Genomic DNA, 26494 nt, shown 5'->3' with positions numbered 1-26494 from the left:
TTCTTACTGCTTGCCATAAATGTCAAATTTTTCAAGGCAAGAGAAAACTATTACCTTTACCCTTGAAACCAATTTCCACTGAAAACCCTTCCAACAATGGGGCCTAGACTTCATTGGAGAAATCCATCCTCCCTTTTCTAGCCAACACAAATGGATTCTCACTGCCACATACTGTTTCGCCAAATGGATAGAAGTCATTCCTTCCAGAAAGGCCAATGACACAGTGATTATAAGACTCCTAGAAACCAACATATTGTCTAGATTTGGCTGTCCTGATAAAATCATAACTGACAATGTTGCTGCCTCAAATCCAAGAAGATGGTAAGTTTCTGTAACAAGTACCATATCACTTTAGGCCATTCCACAACCTATTACCCTCAAGGTAATGGTCTGGCTAAGTCTTCCAACAAGAGCCTCATTAATATTATTTAAAAATTATTGGAAGAGAATAAGAAAAATTGGCACAAGAAACTTACAAACGCACTATGGGCAGATAGACTCAACACCAAGAAATATATTGGAACTAGTCCTTATGAGTTAGTCTATGGCATGGAGGCTATATTTCCTTCATCTTTAGGAGTTCCTGTATTGAAATTACTTCAAGAAGCTCAGGTGGAACCTAATGATATTCAAAGGAGGATAAACCAGACCATCCATATGCTGCAAACCAGGAGGAAGTATATCAAAGATCCCAAGTGTTGCAGGAGAAGCTTAAGAAGATATTTGATAAAAGAACCAAGGAAAAATATTTCTACCTTGGAGACAAAGTTTTAAGATAGGATTTCAGGAGAGAGGATAAGGGAAAACATGGGAAGTTTGACTTCCTATAGAAAGGACCTTTCATTATCCATGCCTTACAAGGAAACAATACTTACTATCTGAAGAACTTAGATGGGACAAAAATAGAAGAAGGGCCAGTTAATGGTTGGATGTTGAAACATTACTTTGATCCTACTTTTTAATATATCCTGATTTTAACATGTACATACTATATCCTTGGTAATGTCATACTTTTGATGGGATAGTAGCTTGCTAGAGTTGAAGACAAAAGAGAAGGCCCTAAGCTTCAGAAGTGTTATTGTCATACATACAATAAAGCAACAAGCAAAATAAAATTTCATAGTTTAGTCAAGATCATTCAGAGGCCATCTGACCTACTGTTCTTGACCTTCCACCAGGAAAAACCATCCCCAAGTCAAGCCAGTGTTATGCTCCTATACCAATAGGTGTCATATTTCATGATTGAATTGATGGGCTATGTAATATGTTCATACCTTTACTTGTTGCAAAATTTTCCATATTGTCAAAAGATTAAAAAAAAAAAAAATTAAAAATGTAAAGAGCGTATACCCTAAAAAAAATCAAAGGGTGAAAAGAATAAAATGGTCAAAAAAGTGAAAGAAAATGAACCCCACCAAAAGAAAGACCAAGGAAAGTTTGCAAGTCTAAATGACACTAATTTTTACTCTTATGTAATAAACAAATTGTGTGCAACCTGTAACTTATGCCACAATTGATGAACAATCAAACAACTTAAACTTGACTAGTTCATATTTTTCAATTTCATGTTTTAGAGATAGAAAATAAAATCTGAACAAACTGTTTAATGTTGGCATATAAGTAGATAGGTAGAGTGAATAAAAGGAGCTCAACAGTGTAATCTGAGCCCTTGGATGTAATAATGTTAGACTTAGATAGACTTCTACATGTAAAAGAAAAAAACTGTGACAAGGGTTTGCCAGTCCAAGTGCACCCTAATAAAGGAGAAAAAATGTCAGGTTAAAGTAGGTAGGGTAGGTAGATGATGTTACAAAATTACATGTGATGGATAATATTTTAAATGTGTTAATTTTCACTTTCATCACAAGTGCAAGGTAGACATTACACTTGATGCATTTCAAGCAAGACAAGGTCAAATAATTAACTCTCTTTCTCATTTCTCCCTAAAGATTTTACTAATTCCCCCTAAGTACTAAGGTCTTTGAAAATTACAGGGGCAGAGAGCATTTCTCTGACTTCTGGAGGGACCAAACCCTCGGCCCAATAATTTAAAAGCCTAAGTATTTAAACTCATCATTCATTCACTCTCATAAGTCTTTTCCTAAGTAGAAACCCATTTTACTTAGGAAAAATAAACAATATCACATAAAAACCCCTTTTTCACTCAAGCCTAAGTTAAATACTCCTTTTAATGTTTTACATAACACCTTTTACATTTACATTATCATATTAACTATTAACCTATGTATTCTATAAATCTTGCATACATATTACATTTTCCTGTAATTGTTTAAATATATTGAAAATCCCCAAATTGTTATATATCCTGCCCCGATTAATTATAACCATAATCAACATTTAAAATAGGATTAATGAATTAATACATAATTATCCAACAGCCTAATCCCCCCGCTGCATTAATTGGAATTAATTAACCCTCACGGTTAATTAAGAACCCTTCCCAACCAATCATATCACTCCCGATACGATTGAATAATTTGTAATTGTTTCGGGCCCACTCACATTAAACCCCGCCGTATCGCACCTCCTATTGGCTATTCGATCGCCCCTCCATCATCCAACAACCATTAGTGATATCATGCACCACTTTGTGACCACGCATTAGCATGCGATCGCAAAGCAGTTTCCCCACAGTACCCTGCCACACGTCGCAAAACCTATGGGATCGCTGGCTCCCAACCGAAACCCACCCATCTCCAAAAGTAGTGCGATACCATACCACTTAATGCCCTCTACATGTGACAAAAAATCCTTTCCCACTGTGTCGTCCACTCAAATAATAAAATTCTCGCCACCTTTGACTTTGTTAATAAAACCAACATAGTGTCGTTTTCTCTATTATTCTGTACTACAACCCGTGGCCCATGCAAACAATGTTCAAGTAAACCGTCCAAGTTTTCCAACCACCACCTTGCTAAGAAAATTGCAGCTGACGCAGCCAGAACCTGTTAATCACCATCAACACCTATTATTACTCTGTTCATTCCTCAAATACAGGTATTTAGCTGATTTCCTCCGAAACACTGCAAGTTTGATTTTACAGTATAAAATCCATAGAGAAAGGCAAAATTCATTGCAAATTCAATCTTTATTTTGCCAATATAAGTTCCCATATCAGTGAGTTCACCCATTTTGCACCAAAAATCGAAATTCCTTTCTGAATCCACAAGAACAGGAATTGAAACCCCTGTGGCTCTATCTATTGCACCCATGAATGCTCCTCATAAAGACTTAGACTATCTGCCTCTTGCAGATAAAGACTTTTAGATAAGAGATTTATCCACTGAAAAAAACCACTTGAAAATCTTTTTCCAAGTTAGAAACGAATACCTAAATGGCTCAGACATCCTGGGACTGTGGGAATCAAACATTCCCAGGTATTTTCTCCCCTCAGTCCATGTTTTCCCTGATCTGATTCATCAATGCCAGGCAAAATATGACCCTAACCTCAGAGTTGTTATGTCCCCAAGTCAAATAGTCCTTTTCCCCATAACAGTTGCGTCCATTAATGAAATGTTGCAATTTTCCCCTGAACAAGCTCTCACTCCCCTTTCTATGGGATATTTACTTGAGAAATCTACCCAGTTGTCTTAGTCAGAACTGACTCGCATCTGTCAGATTTTCGTGGAGCCTAAACATCAGCCTAAAGGCCCACCTCCCTCTCTACAGAATTTCTTCACAGACATAGGAAAACTCATTGTTGATATGATATCCTTAATCATGGGATTCAACTCCGGTGAGTATGTTGATGATATAACCTTAGTGTTGTTGTCAATTTTTACTCGTGGAAAGCCCCCTATTGTTAAGTATGATTATGCCTCCTATATTTCCAATAAAATTCATGAAAAATTCGTGGTAGTGGACAATGAAGGAGTCTTTAAATACACCACTTTCATTTATCATCTTATGTTGTATTATCAGTCAGAGAACTTCCCTTTCCCTGTGAGTAAACTTGACAATAAAGGAAATCCAAGGTCTTTTGTCTTTTGGAGTCCCATCTTCCATGCATCCCATGAATCTCCTTACTCATAAAATGAGTTCATTGACCAATTTTTTCATCCTGCAACCACTCTATTGACAGGGGTTTCCCCTCCTAGGATCGGTGGTGACATCAAGAAAATCCTATAGCTCTACAAGCAATATAGAGTAGGTGATTGGTACCTATACAAGAACCATACAGAGATCCAAATATATGGATGTGAACTCTACCCTTTCAAGTTACCCAAATACGTTCCAATGAGACTGTTTGCATTGGAGTATTTCAGACAAATGATACATATAGACATGGTTCATTTTTACAAAGCCAAAAAGAAAGCTCAACTCAGAATAAAAAATCAGTTAGGCCCTTTTGTTTGCAATGATAGGGAAGCATGGAAAGAGGCAGAGATAATTCTAGAAGATCGTCTTAAGTTGCACAAAAGTTTTGGTTGGAGGCCATATGACCCAAATTGTTTCATCTATGATAGGAGAAAGAAAAACAGGTTGTCACCATACATTCACCATAAGATTCCAAAGATTGAACAATTTGCAAATATGGATGAATGGAGGGAAGGGACCGTAGTAGAACATGATAGTGAATAGCTCAATATTGAGAATGTTATGAGATATCTTGAGAAAACACTTGAACTGGATTCTGTTGGGTACGTACCATTTGAGTTATCTCAAATATTAGGAATTGGTGCCTCCAGTGCTGGAACCTCTCGGCAACCTCCACAACAAAAAAGCACACCAGCCACAGGAACATTAAAGGGAAAGGAATTAGAGACCAGGTTTCAAACCACAGAATAGTCTACAATGTCTAAGCAACCTGAGACTTCCAAAAAACAGGCTCTAATACATACTCCTCCTACTCAGATCAATATGGGAGAGCCTCCAGTTCTGCAAAATCCTCTAAATGAGGAAAGAAACAAAAAGAGAGACAGGGAAACAACTACCCCTCCTAGTGAAACTTCAGAATAGCTTGGAACAAAAAGACAAAGATTAAATCCCTTTTAGAGGAGGAATTTGCTGAAGAAACTACAGATAGTCAGAGGGAAGAAAGAGTGGAAAGCCAACAAACTTTTCCAGCAGGAGGAACATCCACTAGCTCACAGAGGCATGAGCTAGAAAGACAACAAAGTGCAAAGATATCTTCTTTCAGGCCACCAGGGACAGGTGGCTCAGATATTAAGAAACAATTCACATAAATAAAGGTCAAGAATGATCCATTGATACTTTAGGTTTATAGCCAATATTTGAAGGTGGCTCCCACAATTCAATAGAGATTGATGTCAGCCTATGACATCAAAGAAGGAAAAATGATAATGAGCTATTTCAAGCCAAAGGTGTAGTAGCCCAAATCAGTAGCAGATTATCTGAGAACAAATTTTGAAGTCACGGCATTGGATATTCATCCTTTGGATCAGATTGAGTTGCATAAACAAACTGGAGAAATGATTTATTCAACCCTAATTGGTAAGGCAATGATGGCCCAAAGGTTGCAAAATTCTTTGGATAACACTACTGCTCAACTGCACTTGGAGAAGGTCTCCTCTGAGGCCAAAGATAACATAATAAAGTCCTTAGAAGAAATAATTATTGGATTGGGCCATGATCCCAAAGAGTTAAGGCTATAGAAGCCTTGATCAAAAAGAAAGATGAAGATATTGCAGCCCTAAGGAAACAATTAAAGCTGCCACCTTCTAGGCATCTATAGACTGGTGAGGTTACAAAGCAAAAATCTGAAGAAGAACTGATGGATTTTCTCTTAAAACTTAATGAATGATTGAATGGTACTGAGAAAGAACTTGAAAAAGCATTGAAGGACAAGCAAGGAGAGTCGACCTCTCATCCTCCCAATGTGATACCAGCAGTCTCAACTGCAATCCCATCAACTCTCGGAGAAGTATTAGCACCAAATATTCCAGTAGTCATAGCAGAAATTGTTACAGGTACAGCAACAACAGGAACAACAGGGAAACATTGTAAATTTGAGCACATAGGAGCTAATAAAATCAATGGAGGACATGAAACTACAAGTTTCAAAACTAAATAAGGTAAAAGAGAAATATTCCAACTTAGAGCAAAGGTATGACCTCTCAAAAATAAATGCCACAGAAAAGAAAATAGAGATTAAAGTATTAGAAAACAAAGTGAAATCATTGGAAAAAGATCTTACTTTTGACAAGCCTCTGTCAGAGGTCAAGAAAATTCTTTCGGCCAACATCACTCAATCAATAAATGATTCTTGGCCATCAATTTGAATAATATTTGAGAAAATTGATTTGGTGAAACTAGCTCAATAAAAAATTCAAAAGACAAGGGGAGAATTAGGAAATATGCCTGAGGAAGCTAACAGGCTCATACAATTTCTGAATACAAGGAATAAGTACCAGCTTGAAGAGCTGGGCATTCAAGATAGAACAGGTACAATTTTGGAAATCAAAAGAGGTTTTAGTAAAAGAACTCTGATGCAGAACTTAGAAAGAAGGTGCCATGCCATGCAGGAATAAATCAATGCCTTCATGAAGAGATTTGATATTTTGCAGGGTAAAGGGTTGCCAAGTCCTTTAGTTATTCATGATAAACTAATGACTCATAAAGACTATGTAGAAAAATTGAATAAGTATGCAGGAAACCAAGCAGGTTCACCAACAAGTGCATTAGGAAAAAAATCATTGCCTATAGGCAGAGTTATCTATGACAATCTGGAGAACTTGTTTTATGTCGAGCATGAGATAAAGCACTTTTTGCCAATTCAACCTACCTTTTTCAGCTACACAGAAACTAATAAGACCTTGAGAAAACTTTAGAAAAACTGATTGCCAGAAGCAAAATGGTGGGAAGACATATTGGAAATTTTGTAAAATTATCCTTGGTAAAATGTAAATTTTGGTTATTTACTGCAGTAAGTAATGATAAAGAAGTTGAAAAGAGATCAAACAGGTCGAAGTGTATCAGAATAGGTAAAGAATATCAGTGAAAACAAGGTAGCTATCACAAAGTTACTAAAGAAGACAGCAGCAAGCCAAATCATAAGGCCTGCCTCCAGCACACTCACAAGAAAAGGAACAAGACAACATCAGTTTACCTTTTCTCCTATCTTCGAGACCATTTGTCTCTATTTTCTTGTAACTTATTCATAGTCACCCTAGAATATATCTCACTCTGTTATGAGATATTTTTTGTAAAATTTTTGTATAAATACTCCCTCAATTGGAGTATTGTGTGTGGATTCTTAGACATTGCTGTAATACTGATTATTTTCTAATAAAGTGCTATTGGAACAACTTTTGTACGGCTTGCTGGATGAAGAATTGATGCAAAGGACTTTCCACAGATTTCTTGAGTTAAACACTGGATCAATAAGTTCTCTATACCTTATGATTTAAAGTTTTCCTTGTTATTGTATCATCAATGTTTCATATCTAAATGATAAACGAAAAAGAATAATTCCCCTTGACTGCAATCTGTTCAGCATAAATAGTGAAATCTTAATTGCTCCTGTTTTCTGGTTTATTCACTTTGATTATTTAGTAAAGAATACTTAACTGCTGTTTATTAATAATTATTCAAGTTTCACTCTTTCGAATAGGTTGAAGGATTCTTAACTGCCCTTCACCCATTTTGATTCCATTCCATCTATTTTTAAGTCTTGATTTGTTACCTGTTTGATTGCCTTACCCTGTGAAACCATCCCTTGTTAAGAAGCCAAGTCCAGTTAAGCCCTCTCTGAGTACATATTGGCTAGATTCTGTACTTAAAAGTTGGTTTGTGCTTACCTCGGACCCCTTTCCTCTTCCCAACGACTTCAAGGAAAATCTGAGTGATAACACGTTGGAAACCTCTTTCTTCATCTTTCTTCTATTGTGGTCTTCCTCAGAACCTCTGCTATGACCATCAATAGTCATCTTCTTCTCCATTTTCATGAGTTCCTCACTCATTTACTGTGAGCTGAATTAAAGTGTTTGCAACAACAAGTCCTCCTTGTTGCAACTTACCTCACCAAGCTTTCCTCTGTACTTGGTCTTTTGGCAAGCACTTGGTTCTCTATTTTCTAGAACCTGTTTGAGCACTCCTCTCTACTCCCTTCTAGGCTTCAACTCATCTGTACCTCTCAAGAACACAACTGTCCTCTTGTATTTCAATCAACATGAAATACTTGGTTCTGACCACTTCTTATTTTACTTAGAAAGTCTTACCAGCTTCATTCCTTACCTTAACAATTCTACCACATCCTCTATGGAATTACCTTTGTGATCTGCAACAATACCTCTGCAATAATAGGTCTCCTTCTTGCTACATATGCTTCACTAAGCTTCTCTCCTCTGAGCTCAATCTTTCAACATCTCTCTAGTTCTTTCCTTGAACCTCTTACTGACTAACAATTCTACCCAACACTTCTTTTGCTGGAATTGTTATCTGTAAGACAAATCTACTCACAATCACAACTATGGAGCTGCCTCAACAACTTCTACCCAACCAAAGTTGGAAGTTGTTCTTAGTTTCTCTTGAGCACTCTTTGCTCTTAGTCTATTGCTGCAACCTTCCTACTTCCCTTTGCTATCACCTGCATATCAATGTTATTCAAACCAAATATCAATCCCAAGCTTCCAAAAGCTTACTTCTCAGTTTCCTTTTGAGAATACTCTTATCCTCTTTGTCCAACTTTCAATTTGATTCTTTAGGTTCACTGCCACTACATGGCTTCACAAACAGTCTCCATCCATTCTTCATATTTGAGTGAATCTCCACTTTCCTCAAGGAACAAACATCATCGTGTTTTCCTTATGCTTCTGCAATCTCTTCTTAAGAGTGTCACTTACTCTTATCTTATCTCATGCCTTCTACTTATCAGATTCAAATAACCTGATCTCCTCCTACCTGTATACACATCTTCAAAATATAACACAAAATTTCCTTAACTTGCTTTGATACCAATTGACCCATGGATACCCATGTATACCCACAATATGCATATAGAATGCATAAACTAAATTTCCCAGGAATTTCAAACTCTCTGCCGAGTCAAAACTATAATTTATCAATGACGAAGGACCCTTAATTAAGCTCATGCTGAATCATTCAGTACAATAGCCCAGCCCTTGAACAATTCTTTCTTTTCGGACTCATTCTCGCTCATAACCCTTTCATTAACTTTTTACCAATCCTAAAGCCAACATATATATATATATATATATAGCAACCCCACTCTTCTAACTATGGTAATTCACGGACTTACGATGTAAATCCTTCATATCGGCGCTTTCATTATTATAAACCCTTACCAGGGGAAATATGCTAAATCACATCTTTTCTGCTTAAATACGATCTTTGCACATATTCTGAGATTTACCTTTATCGCTATATCACATTATCGCATCAAGCCATTATGTGCCTCGTTTGCCTCTAACATGTGATATGTGATTACAACCGAACCTCAAATAACTTAACCGCACCCATATAACCCTATTAGGTCCACGCTTCCAATTCCTTTATAGTGACCTTTCCTTTATCACAATCAAAATCACGCGGATCACACTAACATGGCTATTATGACTCCATCGCATCCGATATGCGATAACATGTCGGATCCAAAACTTCAATAAACCCAAGTCCAGAACCTCTTTGGGTCCGCTCTTATTGCTTTATCACTCATCGCAATATCAGTATTCCACCTCTGCCAACACTTAACTTTCCCGACATATGATCAAATCTCTACAATGCATCCCCTTCTCGATCTGATGGTCCTCGCTTCATCGCATTCCGCAATCGCTATGGCTCTATGGCCGGTTCGATGACTCCCAAAGGTTTTCGCTGACACGATATATCGGTGATCGTATGTCACGACTCCTTATGGCCTGAGGTCCACCTCTTTATAACAATATTTCTAACTTAATCGTAGCCATTGATCATAAGTATCCAATGGCTCCTGGGCATTGATTCTTCAATCTTTCAGCCGTCTCTTTACTTGGGGTTTTTATGCCATTTTCAATGTTTTTTGTGGTTTCCAGGGTTCTTCAAGGTTCTCGTCCTTCTGCTCTCCTGCTGCGCGACTCCTTCCTAAGCTTTCCTATAAGGGTTTCTCAAATCATTATCATACCAAGACTTTACTTTGGTCCTTCAAATGGATTCAAAGATTCATTACGATCCTCTGTCTTGTTCTTTTCCACTATGTATCCTACTAAACTCTGCCTGCATATATATGTTATACAAAATCATTGATATACTCATAAATTATTAGTCGATGCTCAAAATGCAGATTTACATAGTGTTGTAATTAAATCTTTGTTTATGTCTATATAAAAAATGATTACATAACAAGACTCCTTGTCTCTCTGTGGCCTGATCTTCTAATTAGTGGCATTTTCTATTCTCTTGCCTATAGGCTTACACTCACACTCTCACTAGTTGACTGGCTTCGCTTGGCTAACCATACATTAGAGGCAGTTTCTTTACAGTTGAGGAACTGTTCCTCAGTTACTTTTCAGTTGCTCAACAATTTCTTCAAACTAGTGCCTAACTAATCCTAATCCTCTCATGCTCTCCTACATTTCAGAACATTTACAAATATGCCTCTTAATATCTAGTTAATTCCTATTCTCATTAAAATCACTCATAAGCCTAAATATTCACTTTAGTTAAATACTTAGGAAACCAACTTCCTTAAAACACAAGACCCCCTATGCTCTTACATCACTTCTTGTCCCTTCTCGGGTAATGACAACCTCCTCAACCTAGTTTCCTAGCGTGATAAGTATGCCTATCGTTCCCACCTACATAAATATAGGTCAAATTACTTAGGAGACCTTATGATAGAGCCTATTTCTAAAATTTTTCACTCAATCCTTCAATAAAAATCTACCCCAATGCTCTACCTCTGGATTGAACAGAACACTGTGTGCAAAGCATGTATTTCAGTTATTATATTGTGGTCTTTAATATCCAAAGACTGTTAGAGTGTTGTGCAGAGTTGTGGGCGACATAAATAAGTTGCAAGAAATGCATCGAAAGTGTCAAGAAAGAGTACGTACCGATGACGTATTGAAGCCACCAAGGGAGAAAGTTGCATCGCTTTTAAGAGAACACTCATCAAATGTTGCAACCTGAAGTGTGATCCACTTCTTTTTTTTTAAATAGAGCCAAAGGTTCACACCCAACATTCCAGAATTGAGATAACAACTACGAACAAGGGCCAAATATAGAGGACATGATGGATCTATAGAAAAGGAGCACCAAATCTGTCATTAAAGTAAAACCCTGCAAACCACAACATTTCGGGGAGAAGAAATGAAATTTCATAATTGTATCGGATAATTTTATGCTTGTCATTTTAAATCAATATTATTTGTAATCTTTAAATGTGAAACAAATTATTGAAGGTTTATCATCTGCAAAAATCAACTTAGGGCTCTATTACTGCATTACATCAATATTTTACTGCCACCCAATCAATCTTCATAGTTCACAAAAGGATAATTTAAATACTAAAAATTGAGAAACTGCTACCTGACTAAATAAGCGTAAAACAAGATTTCTCCATCCATGCTTGTCCCTTCAATTATAAAGGAACAACATAACCATGTTTTTCTCTTTTTCCTTACCTAAAAGAGGAGTGTTGAGACCCGTAGGTTGCATGCACTCAGAACATGACCAAAAGACTCATTTTATTTATTCTATTTATTTTTTTATTTTGTATTTTTAATTTTCACTATTATTCATGCCCTTGGTATGCATTTGTTTTATTTTCTTGAATGTATAAATAAAAGAAAGAGTACACCAAATTAAATAAACAAATACAAAAAAATAACACGTGCAGTCTTGATCTCAGTTTCATGCATTCCAGGCATCTATGGATCATTTTTCCAATTTTTGGGAAGAAATGTTCCTTAAAGCTTGCTCGTAGCCATGGTTTGAAGACAATCCTTTGTCTACTTGCTACTATGCTTAGCCTCCTCTGTATGATTGTTTTGGTCCAGTGGACTTTTGCATTGTGTTCGTTTGGCTCTTTAAGGAAAATGTTTATGGTTTTCATGGTCATAATGAAAATTTCCATGGCTGTCATGGTCGCAGTCGTGGGCATGGTAGATATGTTGTTTGTTTTATTTAGTAAAGGGCATAGAAGTTGTGGGCTCTTTATTTGAAATCGTGGACATTTGTGCATTTGAAATTGGTGGACCTAAAGCCTCAAGATTTTGGTACGTTTTACATAATTTTTCTTAATATTATTTGTGGTTTATGTCCCATGATAGGAGTCTCACTAAATTCGATTATCTCCCTTTATACGACACTAATTTTGTAGCTTCCAACCCTTTTCGAGTGTGGTGATTTAGGGCTTCAAAGACAAGTCTGGTCATGGTTTGTTGTTAGTTTTAGCTCCATATATATGAGATTTTTTTTATTAGCTTGGGATTTTTATTTTTTGGCGAAGATAGTAGGTCACTACAGGCCAACCTATGAAACCTTACCAGCGCTTTCCTTACTTTCATAATGTCCTCCCAACCATTTCGACATCCATCCATCTCGGCATCAAGCAAGATTATTCCATCCATTTTAGCCCTCATCAGGTTATTTATTTCTCGCACTTTTGAGTGATTTCAACTAGATTGGGTTATCTTATCCCAAGATCAGTAAAATGACTAACGAACAAGCAAGCTAAAGAAGCCCATAATCTAGCCATTAATAACTAGATATGAAACCACCCATTGGATCTTTGTTTCGATCAAATTAAGGGTAATAAGAGTAGAATTAGCATATATAATACTAAAGAGTAGCAAATTAGTAGGAGCCACACCCAACACACACTACCTACAGTGTAAATAAACCAACAAACATAGACGATTTATCCCACAAACGGATAGGAATAAGGAACATGTAGGAAAAAGGAAGGATTGGGATGAAAATCCTACATTCTAGAAACAATATTCTTATTTAATATGCCCAAAAATTGATGGAATGTTGTATTTTGATGTAGGTTAGTTGATTTAGCCCCACCACGTGTGTCTTGCCCCTATCTTGACGGTAGTCTTTCAACCACTCATAGGCAAGTGTGGCACAACCACCAGACTTCTTTTCTCTAATACTTCAAGTGTGGAATACGCCTGACATCCAATACTTAGAATATTTTCACTTCATTAATAATTCATCAGTTATTTTACACAGTGGAAAAATTCATCTTTAACTTCATTCACATATACAAGTATACAAATACACTTAATCTTTTAAAGGGAGGGGCAACTCCTTGATAAGAGCTTGCATACAATAATATAACATAATATTTTTACAAGTTCATAAAAAAACCAACCTCTCAATGCAACCCCAAAATATCTTTGGCCAAAATAATGCCAAACTACAATTTTAGAATTTCACCTAAGCCATCGTTCAACTCAGCCCCACTTATTGTGGAGCCCTCCCCAAATCTTTGTGCAGGCTCCACTGTTCCACCTTTCCACGGGTCCTCTTACCTAACGCTACTATTCAACCAGTCACAGGCCATGTCACCCGGTGCCCATGCCCAACTCACTACCTGACGCACTTCACCTGTCATCGCATTTAACCCGGCTCACGTTTGTGTGGCCTCACCTGAACTCAGGTCGACCTGCCCATCTCATGCTTTCATGCTGACACACCGAGCTCATCCGCGCTCGTCATTCGACTGTTCAACCAAACTCCAATTCACCGATTGTCTACTCACCTGGTTTGTCTATCTGCTCACCTAGTACACCCTTTTGTCTGCTTGCTGAACTAACCACCCGCCTGTCAGCTCGCCATTTGCTGGTTCGCCCCGTTGTGATAATCCGCAGGCAGACCCACCCTGCTTCTAACCATCTAGCTGACCCACGGCTCACCCACCCTTGCATTCCATAGTTCTACTATTCTGCCTTTGCACTTCGATCTTTTCCACCTGCCTGTGCCTCAGTCCCTTCGTATGGCTTCCCACTTCACAGTTCAAAATATGACTTGTGTTTTCTTGTGCCTTTGTTGATGTCCTCTCTCAACCCACCCATCCTCTTACTTATACACTTGATCGTGGATGTTTATGTGCATCGCCTGCCCGGGTCGACCTTCCCATTCGGCTGCCCATTCTGCCACTCAAGGTCGGCTCGCCCATCATGTCACCCCATTGGGTCCACCTACCCGATTGTTCTCTGTATAAGGTCACCTCCCATGAGTTTGACACATAGCCAAAATTTCATTCCTTTGCTAGCTCGTCTCATGCCAACTCATCCGAACATCGCAAACTTGTTAGAAAATTATATATTACAAATAAATGGAATAGATTGTAGAAATATAAGCAGAAAAAACACATAGAACAAGAGAGATACAGATATATGTGGTTCACCCAATTTGGGCTACGTCCACGGAGAAATAGCGAGTCCTTCCTTTTATATTATCCAGCAAAATGAAGAGATACACCTACAACAGATGCGATGTAATTCCCTCTTCTGTCTCACACAATCTCCTCTCTCTTTCTCGCTAAGAATACAAATCTACATAGACACAGTACAATTCCCTCATATATAGTGAGGGGTTGCTTTCTAGGGCAAAAAAACCCTAAATTAAACATAACTTCTATTATCAAATCTCCGCCTAATGAATGACCTAGATTGACTGCGAAATTACAACATTTTACAAGGCAATTTTACATCTATTTTTAGCTTCAACAGGGTTTCCCCTGATCCCCTGCCAAGGGGGGCCTCTAAATAAACATCATCGCCCCCCCCTCGTGGACCCCCCTCGTTGCATACATTTACGGGCGGCGTCGCCGCCACATTACAAGCTAGGGTCCAATGTGGCAATAGCTATGAATAAAGAAGATAATCAGGCTCCACACCCAACAAAACATTTGTTGCAACCAACTTGGTGCTCACCAACTCGTTGCCCACCGATTAGTCACATGCCAGCTCGTCCTGTTTAGCTGAGGGCACGTCACCCCAACTCATCGCACATCACACACACAACTCATGAGTGCTACATACTCCCCCACTCTAAACGTTTGTCACCCTCGACAACACCATCCCGACAACCACCATCACCAAGACTGTAAATACACAAAAATGTGTATGTAGGTAATCTAGATGTCTCCACCTCTCGACCTAACTCATGCCATAGATATGCCAAACTCTAGAATAAATCATGTGCTTGTACCCCTCATGTTGGTCGCTAGTTGGGTATCTAATCCAATCGTACATTGCCTCCATAAGGATGCATGACCCTACATCATCATTACTCATCACTACACACTGCCTGCCAATCTGTGTCTATCTCACCCCAGATGTCTGCTCAAAATATTGAAGACCCACTGCCATGAGCAGCTAAAAATGAGACTCATCTCCATGATAACCCAAGAAGATGGGGAGGAAGTGGAGCCTGAAGGCACTCTCTATTCCTCACATATCAACTCAATCCATCTATCAGGATCCTCCACTTCTAACCTTTGCATGTACACTTCCCAATCCTCCATCTGAACTTCATGTCTATAAACCCTATCCTTCTCCCTTGCGTCTAGTCTACTTGATAGATCCATGATATTATAAGATAATGTCTAAATCAGCTGTGACTATTCCAACAGCTTTGCCTCCGTAGAAGTCAACCTCTTATAGACCTCTTCATCCCACTTGACATCCCCGACATTCATTGCTATTAACTTACACTTTCCCTTCATAGCTCCCATGGTTGGCACACCAATAGGTACATCTTCTCCCATCATAAATGTACAACTTCCTCATATGTGAAACTATCATAGCTTCAAATTGCTTCATAAATTCCATGCCTAGCACAACTTCATAGTCATCTATCCGTAAAACTATGAAATCGGCCTTCCCTATCCATTCACCTAGTGTCACATTGACCCTCTCAGCTACACCAATCACAAAATCAGTTAGAGAGTTCATTCCCTTCATTTGAGCCTGAAGTAGCACAGACATCAGTCCAATCTTCCTCGTAGTATCTTCACTCGTGAAGTTGTGAGTTGCACCATTATTTCCCATAGTGAGAATAATGCCATTCGCAATCTACATACTCCAGCTGGTTTCTCTCAGGATCTCTTCATGAGATCGCTTTTGTAGCCACTACAACTCTTAGAATCTGCATAACCCCAATGAAATTTTCTTCTTTCTTCTTCGCATTAGATTGTGTTATCGCAGCCACTTTTAGTCTTGAAGGACAATTCTTCACGATATGTGCTTCTTCACCTATCCAACACTTCAATGGCTTATTCGTCTTCGTCTTGTCATATGATCCCAAAGGCTCTTATTTTGTAGACTTCTCTTTCGGCTTGTCAATCTTTTTCTTACTCTCTTCAGTTCCTTCATCATAATGTTCTACCAAGTGATCAACAACTGCAAACGCTTCTTCAAATGTTTTAATCTTTTGCCTCTTCACCTCATTGTGTGCCAAAGGCTTCAATCCTATAATGAAATTGAATACGTTGTCTCTTTCTGCCATGGCAGGAAGTTCCAAAACTTCACTTGAGAATTCTCGATGATAAGCTTGTAGGCTCCCTATTTGCTTTATATAATTTATCTTCATCCTTTCATCCCATGTTTCCTCTTGTCGACTAAAATGAGTTTGCAATGCCTTCTTCATGTCATCCCACAAAGTGACCTTCGTAGCATTGCCACTGGCAATCTAGTCCATCTTCCTTCGCCACCACATTTTAATAGATTTAAAAAATTAAAAATATTATTGTATCAATAAAGAATATATAATAAATTTAAATTTAAATAAATCTATTGTAAATTTATATGTGTTTTTCAATTTAATATTTAAATAAATAACAAAAATTTGCAAAGCATTATTATTATTATTTAATAATTAAATAGATAAGAGTAATTGTTATTTAAGAAGTATAAATTAGTCTGTTCGTGTGAAGTTTAGTTTTTATGAGGTTTCAAGTGTAATTTTTGTGAATAGTTGTTGAAGTAAAGCTAATTATAAAAAGTCACACACATTAAATGGCTTTGATAATTAAAAACATGTCTTTTTCTAAATATTCACTTGTTCAAATCAAATGGATTGGCCGCCAAAAACATAAACTATATAAAATGTGAGTCCCTTATTCCAAAAACGAAAACAAAAATATTTCAGGAATCATATCACTTTATAAAACTTAATAATGATAATAATTTTTATTTTAATTAAAATTCAAAATATCAATTTATTTACGTCAAAAGAATCACGAAAATAACAACCCGAGGGAATACACATTGTCTTCTTGGAATCCCTGATGGGAATAATTCAATATCTCAGGTCATCCCTTCACTTGCCCATTCACTCGTTGTTACTTATTAATAGTTTAATTATAACGAAGTGGCTATTTGGTTTGGCTTGGCACACACTAAACCGAAAAATGTCACAATAATATGTCGTCATCATACCAACTCTAATTATTTAAGATCATAAGTGTTACATGACATACGCTGGCCACCTGCAAATCAATCTCCTCATAACTAATCCGCACTATCTTTTGACTACTTCTGTTGCTTCATCAATAACATTATGCAAGAAGGGCCGTGGTTGTTTTCATAGGGCAAAATGTATTTAAATCTGGTCACCTTTCTGAACATAACGACTGTTATTATTTTAACTGCATAGCACTTAGATTAGAGGGCGAAACATATAACAATACGTCGCAGCGATACCCCATTTTAACTAAGCGCATTTCATTGAGATGTAAAGGTTAGGGAAACAACCAATGCGCCAACGCTTTCGCATACGCCTCACATAGGTTGGAAACATTCAGTTTCGGTCAGTATATCTTGGTAAGCCCATCATCTGTCCATTGTTAGTGTTGGTGCTTTTCAATACTTTTTTTCAGTGAACTAAGTCTGATGAGTTGTAAATTCTGGTAAATCTGAATAATTTTCGTAGTTATCTTAGATATTGAGATTTTTCATTGTTATAAATGGAAGACAATGTGAGTAATAAAAAGCTTTTATAATGTGAGTAACACAAAACTTTTATACGCATTCTATGCTTTAGTTAATTACAATGAAGTAAATATTTTTCTATGTTTCTCTTATCTTCTGAGATATTCATAGTTTCTTATTTTCTGATATATGCATAGTTAATTATAATGAAGTAAATAATTTTCTATGTTCCTTTTATTTTCTGAGATATGCATTTTTTGAGTGGGAGTGACTTGTGATTTTTCTAGAGAATAAATTTAATTATACATTTAAAAATATGATTTAACCCACCAGAAATTAAAACCCCGCCAAAAATCTGATTGTAAAATTCTGATTTCAAAAACCAGAACATAGAATAACCAACAACGCTAGGATGAAGTGCACTTTGATTTTTCTTTGCACGGACGGAACAGATCGTCTCTACACCAACTCTAATTATTTTAGGTGATAAGTGACATATGGCATACGGTGGCCACATACAAATCAATCTCTTGGTAACTAAACCCCATGCGGCACTCTCTTTGGATTATCATGGGCTTGCAATTAATCCAGCATTATGTAATAACGACTGTGCCTGGTTTCATTAGACTAATATTTGTAGTAGTTCTCCAAAATATATTTAAACCTTCTCACCTTTTTGGTGGTGTAATGTTTTAATTCTGTATTACACTGAAAAAGGTTTTGAATCTGATGTTAGCAGAAATATTCTGTGCTGTTTTGTTCTCTTCCTTAGGTTGTCGCAAAATGCAAAAATATGGGTGGCATGTTTTTTTTTTCCGGATAATAGTGTTGATTCTGTATTATAGTGGAAAAGGTTTGAAGCTAATGTGCACCGAAATATTCCAAGCTGTTGTGGTCTCCTGCTTGTGGGTATCGCTTTGCTTAACACAGTTCTAGCTACTTTTATTTTCACTATAACTTTTGCCACAAGATATCTAACCAGATACACATCTGTCGTTTTTCCCGGTTTTTAATATACTTCTTACTTTTGAAGGACGAATGATTCATGTGTTCAAACGGCAAATTGGAGAAAAAGTGGGAATAAAAGTGTAACACTGCCTCGAGCTCTTTTACTATCCAAGAGAACCGAGAGTATTGCTTTTATGTGACTCATAAATGAATCACAAATTCAATGACGAATAAGACGATGTCTAGTAATGTCACGAATTCAACATCATCGCAATCACCAGTTCGATACCTATCTGCAGCAGTGTCTAGCTTTGTACTCTTTGCTTCTGTTGTTTTACTAGTACTGGCATGTCTTTACTGGAAGTTATGCGTCCAATGGCAAGATTCAAGTAATGGCCCAGTTTCAGGCGAAGGTCACGAAGAATGTTCTGAAATACAATTTGAAGATATTGAACACAAAGTGATGGTGATTATGGCTGGGGAAGACCAACCCACATGTTTAGGTAAGCCTGTGCCTTGTGCAGATACTACATTAAACACAGTTGCAGGAGAATGAGAAATGTTATATGTGGTGTGGTATAGCCATGAAATTTGTTTGGACTTGTTCGGTTTCGTTTTTGCTTATGCTTCAGCAGCAGAAGCAATCGAGATTTACTATAACGGGGTGATCTTTTCTCTCATGATCTCTGAACGTTAGTATATATATATATATATATATATATATATTCACATGAGACTGAGAAGGATTGTAATCTATTTATGGCTGTTTCGGTTTCAAAAGTTTCCCTCACTCTGCTCACTTTCTGTTGTGGAGGATAAAGTCCTTTTGCACATAATGTTCTCGTTTGATTTGTTTTAAGATTAAGAAATAGTAAGAGGCCTGTTTATATGATTTTTTTTCTTAAGCATTCTGCATATGTCTGCAGATAGAAAAAGCTGTTTTACTAGTTTCGTTTGTTTTGAGAAGAAGAAATGGTAAAAAAATGTATATCTCAGATTATATTTTGCATCCTGAAAATGTGTGCTCATTAAAATTAAATAAATATCTCACCAGTACTACGGAAAAATTGAGAGTTCTCTCGAGTCTATGTCGGCTAGTTTCGAAATACTGCAGAGTATTTCAATAAACTATGACAAATTTAAAAGTTTTTATTCACCAAGATATATCTAGGTCTAAGATTGATTTAAGTTTCCTTTCTACCAGATAGGTTTATGGTTAACATTTATATTTATAGATATGTGGTAATGGGAAAAATTTCCTTTTTAATTAATGATTACCATTGATAATTTTGTATTAATGGTAAGTAGTTAGTTTTTGTTTAAATAAAACTGTTTTCTAAAAAACAATTAACTTAATTTTTTCCCATATGAACCATATAAAATATTTTTAATATAATTTTTGAATGAGCATAGATCTATATTTTTAATATAATTTTTAATTGGCATATATCTATTTTAAATATAGATCTAACATGAGCCAGATCCATTCACTTGCAAATATTTTTACGAGAAGATATTATTTAAATGTTTTGTATGTTTATTTTTTTTTTAGATTTAAAAAATATATATATTTTGGCCTATATGACTAGAATTTCAACTTTGCACATTATACTTGGTTGTTGGCTCTACAAGTTGTTTATGGTCATTATGAAAATATAGGAATAGGAATAGGAGTATTTTTAGAAAATTATATGTATAATAAATCTTTAATATGTCTATTAAATCTTTAAAATCTAATTAGATAAATTGATACCAAATTTTTATTAAAAAGAAAAAGAGTTATATTAATTATAGAATTCTTGTATTAAGAAATAGAAAATACCTAGCTTCTTTTTTCTTTCGGTTACATGAACATAATTTTATATCAATTTAATGAGGAGAGTCATAAACTTACATAAAATTATATTAAGTAGTTGAAAGTAAACAAAAAAAATTCTTATATTACTTTTTTCCATCAAAATTGTTAGAATATTGCAGATTCAAATTGTTGTGGCAGCAATCATATCTTTGTTCTATCCCATCTTAGGTTTTAAGTTTCATTCCCCACATAGCCACTTCGAAGGGAGAGAAGCCTAATCCATCCCTCTCATTTTATTAGCACTTGTTCACACAGAACATCATGATGACATTGATCACCTATACGTCCCATCGAGAGAAGAACATGCAACAGAAAATGCATAGCGACTCATGGAAGATATGGAACATAAGTTGTCCAAATCATGCATAACAAATATAAAAGAGCTATCCGCATTGCAGATTGTCCCAACAAAGATAATTACAAGGATCTAACACATGCATCACCATGTTATCATTTACGTACTCTTGAGGTATGTCCAACTAAAAAGGATTTGAGATGATAAATCACTCTCAAATGGAAACTTAAGGCCCATTACGATCTATTATTGGGATTGAAGGGCTCTCTTATTGTAGTATTTTTATGTCTACAAGAGAAAACGATAATTCTAGAGGGAGGACCTTTCTTCCTCAACTTTCTTGGTTCGTGTCTCCAAGAATGGGTGGAAATGTTCAACCACGCTAAGGAATATTTTACATGCGCTCTAGTATGGATTCACATGTACCCTTTGTTGATATAATATTTAGATGAAAAAACTCTATAGGACATTGGTAACAAGCTTGGATCCTTTGTTCATTTGTCTAGGGAGAGGATGAACTCGTGATACATTACATAGGCTTGGATCTATGTCTATTTTAAAATATCTCTACCATTTCTAGAGGTCATAATCTTCATGCATTAAGATGTAGACTACACGTAGACCCTAGACCATGAACACATCACCATTCAATATCTTAAATTCCATAAATGTTGCCATATTTATAGATAATGTAGAAGGATTAAGCCAGTAAAGGACCCAATAGCCAAGGAGAAAATGGATGCAAAAATGTTTCACCAAAGTAACATCAAATAAACATCCAAGTAGAAGGCATCAACCAAACCAATGTGCAAAAAGGGTCACCAATAACAACAAATTTGGTTCCTTGGAATATCTAAAAAAATATCTAAGGTACATGATCATGAAGGAGTGTAGGAAAGCATGGACATTGAATACCTATAGACAACTTGAAGAGCTACACCATTCGTTAAAAATCCAAGCAATAAGAATGAACATCAAGTCACACCAATGCTAGTTGATGCTAAGGTGGAGGAAGTGGTGATGATGGAGGAAGACACTTACATAAATATAAACAGGTAACAGGTTGAAACTTCACTCCTTGTATGAGGCATGCAAGAGGAATGACATACAATCCATTCCTCTTGTGCAGTTTCAACTATGCTATGAAGTGTTGCATAAAACTATGGTGTCCATGGGACTTAAGAGTTTAGGGATCTATCATAAAAAAGTTGATCAAAGTCGTAAAAGATTCAAAGAAAAGGGAACAAAAGATAAATATGAAAATACTAAAGGCTCTAGGGATGAAGCTAGTTGATTATGGGCATTACAACTATATCACCAAGTTCTTTGCCACTTCCAACCTAGTTTCCTCATGAAAAAATTATCCTCAAACATTAAGGAGCTCAATCACCCCTTAAAACACAAAATTTTGTACAAAATAATTATCTATGATACACTGACAATCTGAATGAAACATGTAAAAACATTCTCACCAGAATATGGAAAGGCAACACACCTTTATCGAAAGTAGTTGAAGGTGCCTAGGGAGGTCTAGCCATTGTATAAAATCCATATTTGATCTTTATGGATGATGTTATGGACACACCCAACATATTGGGAACCTCCTTTAATTTTATCATAATAGAAAAGATAGAAAGCATCACAAATGTTTACGTGCCCCAACTAGAGATGTGGAAAAAAATCATGTTGAAGCACCTCACTTGGTTGAAACATCAGGTAAGGGACCACTACTAGGTGGTAAATGGGTATTTTAATATGATTACATCACTAGAGGAGAAAAAAGGAGCTAGGAGATGTTTAGATCCAGAGAGTGACCTTTACAAGGCCTTCATTGAATGTAGTAATCTCGTGGCTATGAAAACAACAAATGGTTGGTTCCCTTGGAATAATAAAACACGATGCAAAATGTAGAGTGTATCTATTCTAGACATATTCCTCTTCTTTGAGAATTTTATAACAAACAAATCAACCATGGAAGCATCAATTTTACCAGCTGCAAGCTGAGATCGCTGGTCGATTCTTTTTCACTAGTAGAATACGAGGAGAGCACATCACAAATGCTTTAGGTTTCAAATGTTTTTTATAACCTCTCCCAACCTCATGTTCCAAGTACATGAATGGTGGGACATTTGGTCGGAGCTTTATTTTTAAAATGTGTATATTTCAACAAAAAATGTAACAACCTAAAATCACAGTGAAAACCTAGAACAAGAAATTCTTTGAAAACATATTTTGGGATAAAATCCAACTAGAAAAGGAAAATGAATATGTCCAAAAATGGATGATTCTAAATGGCCACACTTCCACCCTAGAGAGGCAAGAGAAAATCTTTAAGGTGAGAATTGAAGATTGTGACAAACAATAGGAAGCACTCTGGAATTATAAATATAGAATATGATGGCATATAGAGGGGGAAAGGAACCCAATATTCTTTCACTGGTCAACCATCTATCATCAACAACACAACCTCATCTCCTCATTGAAAATAGAGGCAGGAAAAATAATTGAGATCCATGATGATATTAAGGAAGAACCGATAGGTTTCCCAAAGAACTTCTTCAAGAGGATGACACTAATCGATGGCAAGCCATTCAAGGTATCATTGAACAAAAAATAATCATATATGGGCATAATTCTAGTCTTATGAGGTACATATCAATGTAGGAAGTTGAAAAATAAATACACTAAATGGAAGAGGATAAATCTCCCACGAAAGATAGGTTCACCACAACCTTCTGCAAGTATTTTTTATCCATAACTAATAATGAATCCCAGGATATTGTAGATGAATCTAGGAAAACTAGAGGGATTCTACTATCTTTCAATGTGAAATTCCTTACCCTCATCCCAACGGAAGTTATGGAAAACACTCCAAGTACGTTTTTCCCTATCTCTTTGTGTAATGTGATGAACAAGATAATTACCAAGGTCATTGAAAATAAACTCAAGCCCCTCATTTCCCTACACATTTCCGTGAAACAACCGCGATATGTAGAGGGAAGGTATATCATAGATGGCATATTTTAGCACACGAGGTATTAAAATATCTAAAAATTACCAAAAAAACCAGCAATGTTTATCAAAGTAGACCTCTCTAAGGAATTCAACAAGCTAAATTGGGATTACGTTCAAAGAATTCTCATGATGTTTGGCTTTAGGTCTTCATGGATGCAATGTATTAGAGCTGTGATTTCCTCATCATTTTTCTTAATCCTTAGCCTTTCTCCTCTTCTCATAGAATTTTCCAGGGTGGTCCCCTATCGCCTTTCCTTTTTATCCTAATGGAGGAATGCCTGAGTTGATCATTAAGTGATGCTAAAGTGAGACATGATCTGAAAGGTCTCTCCCCTCATGGATCAGAGCCATTTTCCCACCGTTAGTTTTTCGATGACACCATGCTCATGGGCGACTCTTATATGAAGGAATCCAAATCTCTCAACTGAGTTCTTAAGCTCTTTGATGAAGGATGAAGGAGCACCGTAAACTCTACAGAATCCGAAGAACAAATTCTGACGATATATCTAAAAATCCTTAGAGGAATTCATTATGGCTTCCAGAAGACAAAGTATCCATGTTCAATCAATTTGAAAATGGATTGAACCACTCCTAAAAATTAAATGAAAAATAAGTATACTCTCGAGGACCATTGTCGGCACATGCATGAGTAAATGATTGATGAATATTTATAAGTTCCATTACAACACAAGATGTTTCAATGTGTGTATAATTATAATTAACATGCCTATGGATAACAAAGGCATATACTAAAACCACAGTAATATTTTTGTTGATAACAAAATCGAAAGAAGATGCTTATTTTCATTGTCGTTGGATCAAATAAATTTTTTCTCCTTGAAGGCAATGCTTTGTAAAAACTTTCACGTTTTATGCACATGCATAATCTATTAATTTCTTCGCATGCACTCTCTATATTCAGGAATAAGTAATTGCTTCCCTAGCTTGACACAATTCATAAACTTTCAATAATGGTAAGTTTTCCACTCTGCTTCCAAATCAATCAACTTTGATTATTACTTTCTCTTTTATAAGTTTTGATATCTATTCTTGCCTCTTGTCAAGAGTAGTTCACGACTGTGCAAAGAAAATGCTCAAGATTTATGGATATACTAAACAAGTTTTCTTTACATTTTAGGATTTATTATAGAGACTTCAAATTCATGCGAAAGTTGACCTCTCTAAAGCATTTCATATGGAATTCTACCTCAAGTTACTCATTCCACCATGCGAGTAATTCATTATCCGTCAATGGAACATATCCATCACAGTGTTGTCCATCTGTTTTTATTTCTGTTTTTGCTTTTTATTATCTCTCTGTCGTTAAAACCACACAATTTATATTTATTTGAACCATTGAATTAATCAAATTCACAATTTATCTTGACAAAAAATTGAAATCATTGAAAAATAGTTTGAAAATCTCTAACTTGGTTTATGCAATGAGAAATTTCGTCTTTAATGGAACTTCTTATTCGTAATTGCATTTATGGTGGATTCTCAATGTCACACTTAGAGCACGTGAAGTCAATCCATGATACATTATATTGGGATCTCCCAAAGGTTCCCTTTTGAAAATATTTGCACCATTCGGCTGCACCTTAATTTAAGTATCCCCATGTAGCTTGCTTAACACATTGAAAAGATTATCTTCCATAGAATATTCAATTTCCTCTTTAATGTATTCCTCTAAAATTTTGCAACATTAAGAAAGCATAATTCTTTTGAGTAGCCCTAGGAAACTTCAGTTGGATAAAAAGAAAACAACGCATCATGAAAATCGAAATCCCATTGAAATCTCATTTACTATATCTACATTTCCCTTCTTTCCTAGTTGGAGTTTAGGTGAAATTGTTTATTCCATCTAGATTTGTAAATTTATACTATAACACGATGCTTTCCATAGTTAATAAACCCCCTTAAGTAAATTATTGTGCAGAGTGTGCATGGTTTCCATGAGTATTACTCATGAAGTAATAATAGGTTATCGTAAAAAATGAATATTTATATAGCTGCAAATATTTATGGTTATTAATAAAATACTAATTCTTTTAGTTATCGATATTTCCTAAAAAATGGTTGGAAATAATATTGAGAAGGGGGTGAATGAGTATTTGCAATTGAATACTTTTCAATTCCCAAACAGGTTTATATACGATACTTTAGTCAAGTGAACTTGTTTGTGTACGCAAGTGTGATTAAGGAAACCATCGTATACCCAGAGAACTTATGATTTACTCAATTTATCATGTGATGATCTTTAATCAGTGCATCAATGTCTTATTATATAGTAACTATGTGCACTAATGACATAATAAACCATCACATATAAACAAGAACATCAACACCAAGATTTAAGGTGGAATCCCAATGCAGGAGAAAAATCACTTGTTTTTGTCATCTCTATCTCCGTTTTATAAAGAAAATTTGTTTACAATCTTACGCTGGTGCATAGTCATACCAGTATGCAGGCACCCACCTGCAAAAGGCTACAACCTTATCTCGTTT

Source organism: Pinus tabuliformis, chromosome 9, assembly GCF_031772625.1.
Source record: "Pinus tabuliformis cultivar Carrire ecotype Pingquan chromosome 9, CPIR1, whole genome shotgun sequence".
In the NCBI taxonomy this organism is placed as follows: domain Eukaryota; kingdom Viridiplantae; phylum Streptophyta; class Pinopsida; order Pinales; family Pinaceae; genus Pinus; species Pinus tabuliformis.
The sequence above is the reverse complement of the archived record's forward strand: the minus strand, read 5'-3'. Positions refer to the sequence as shown.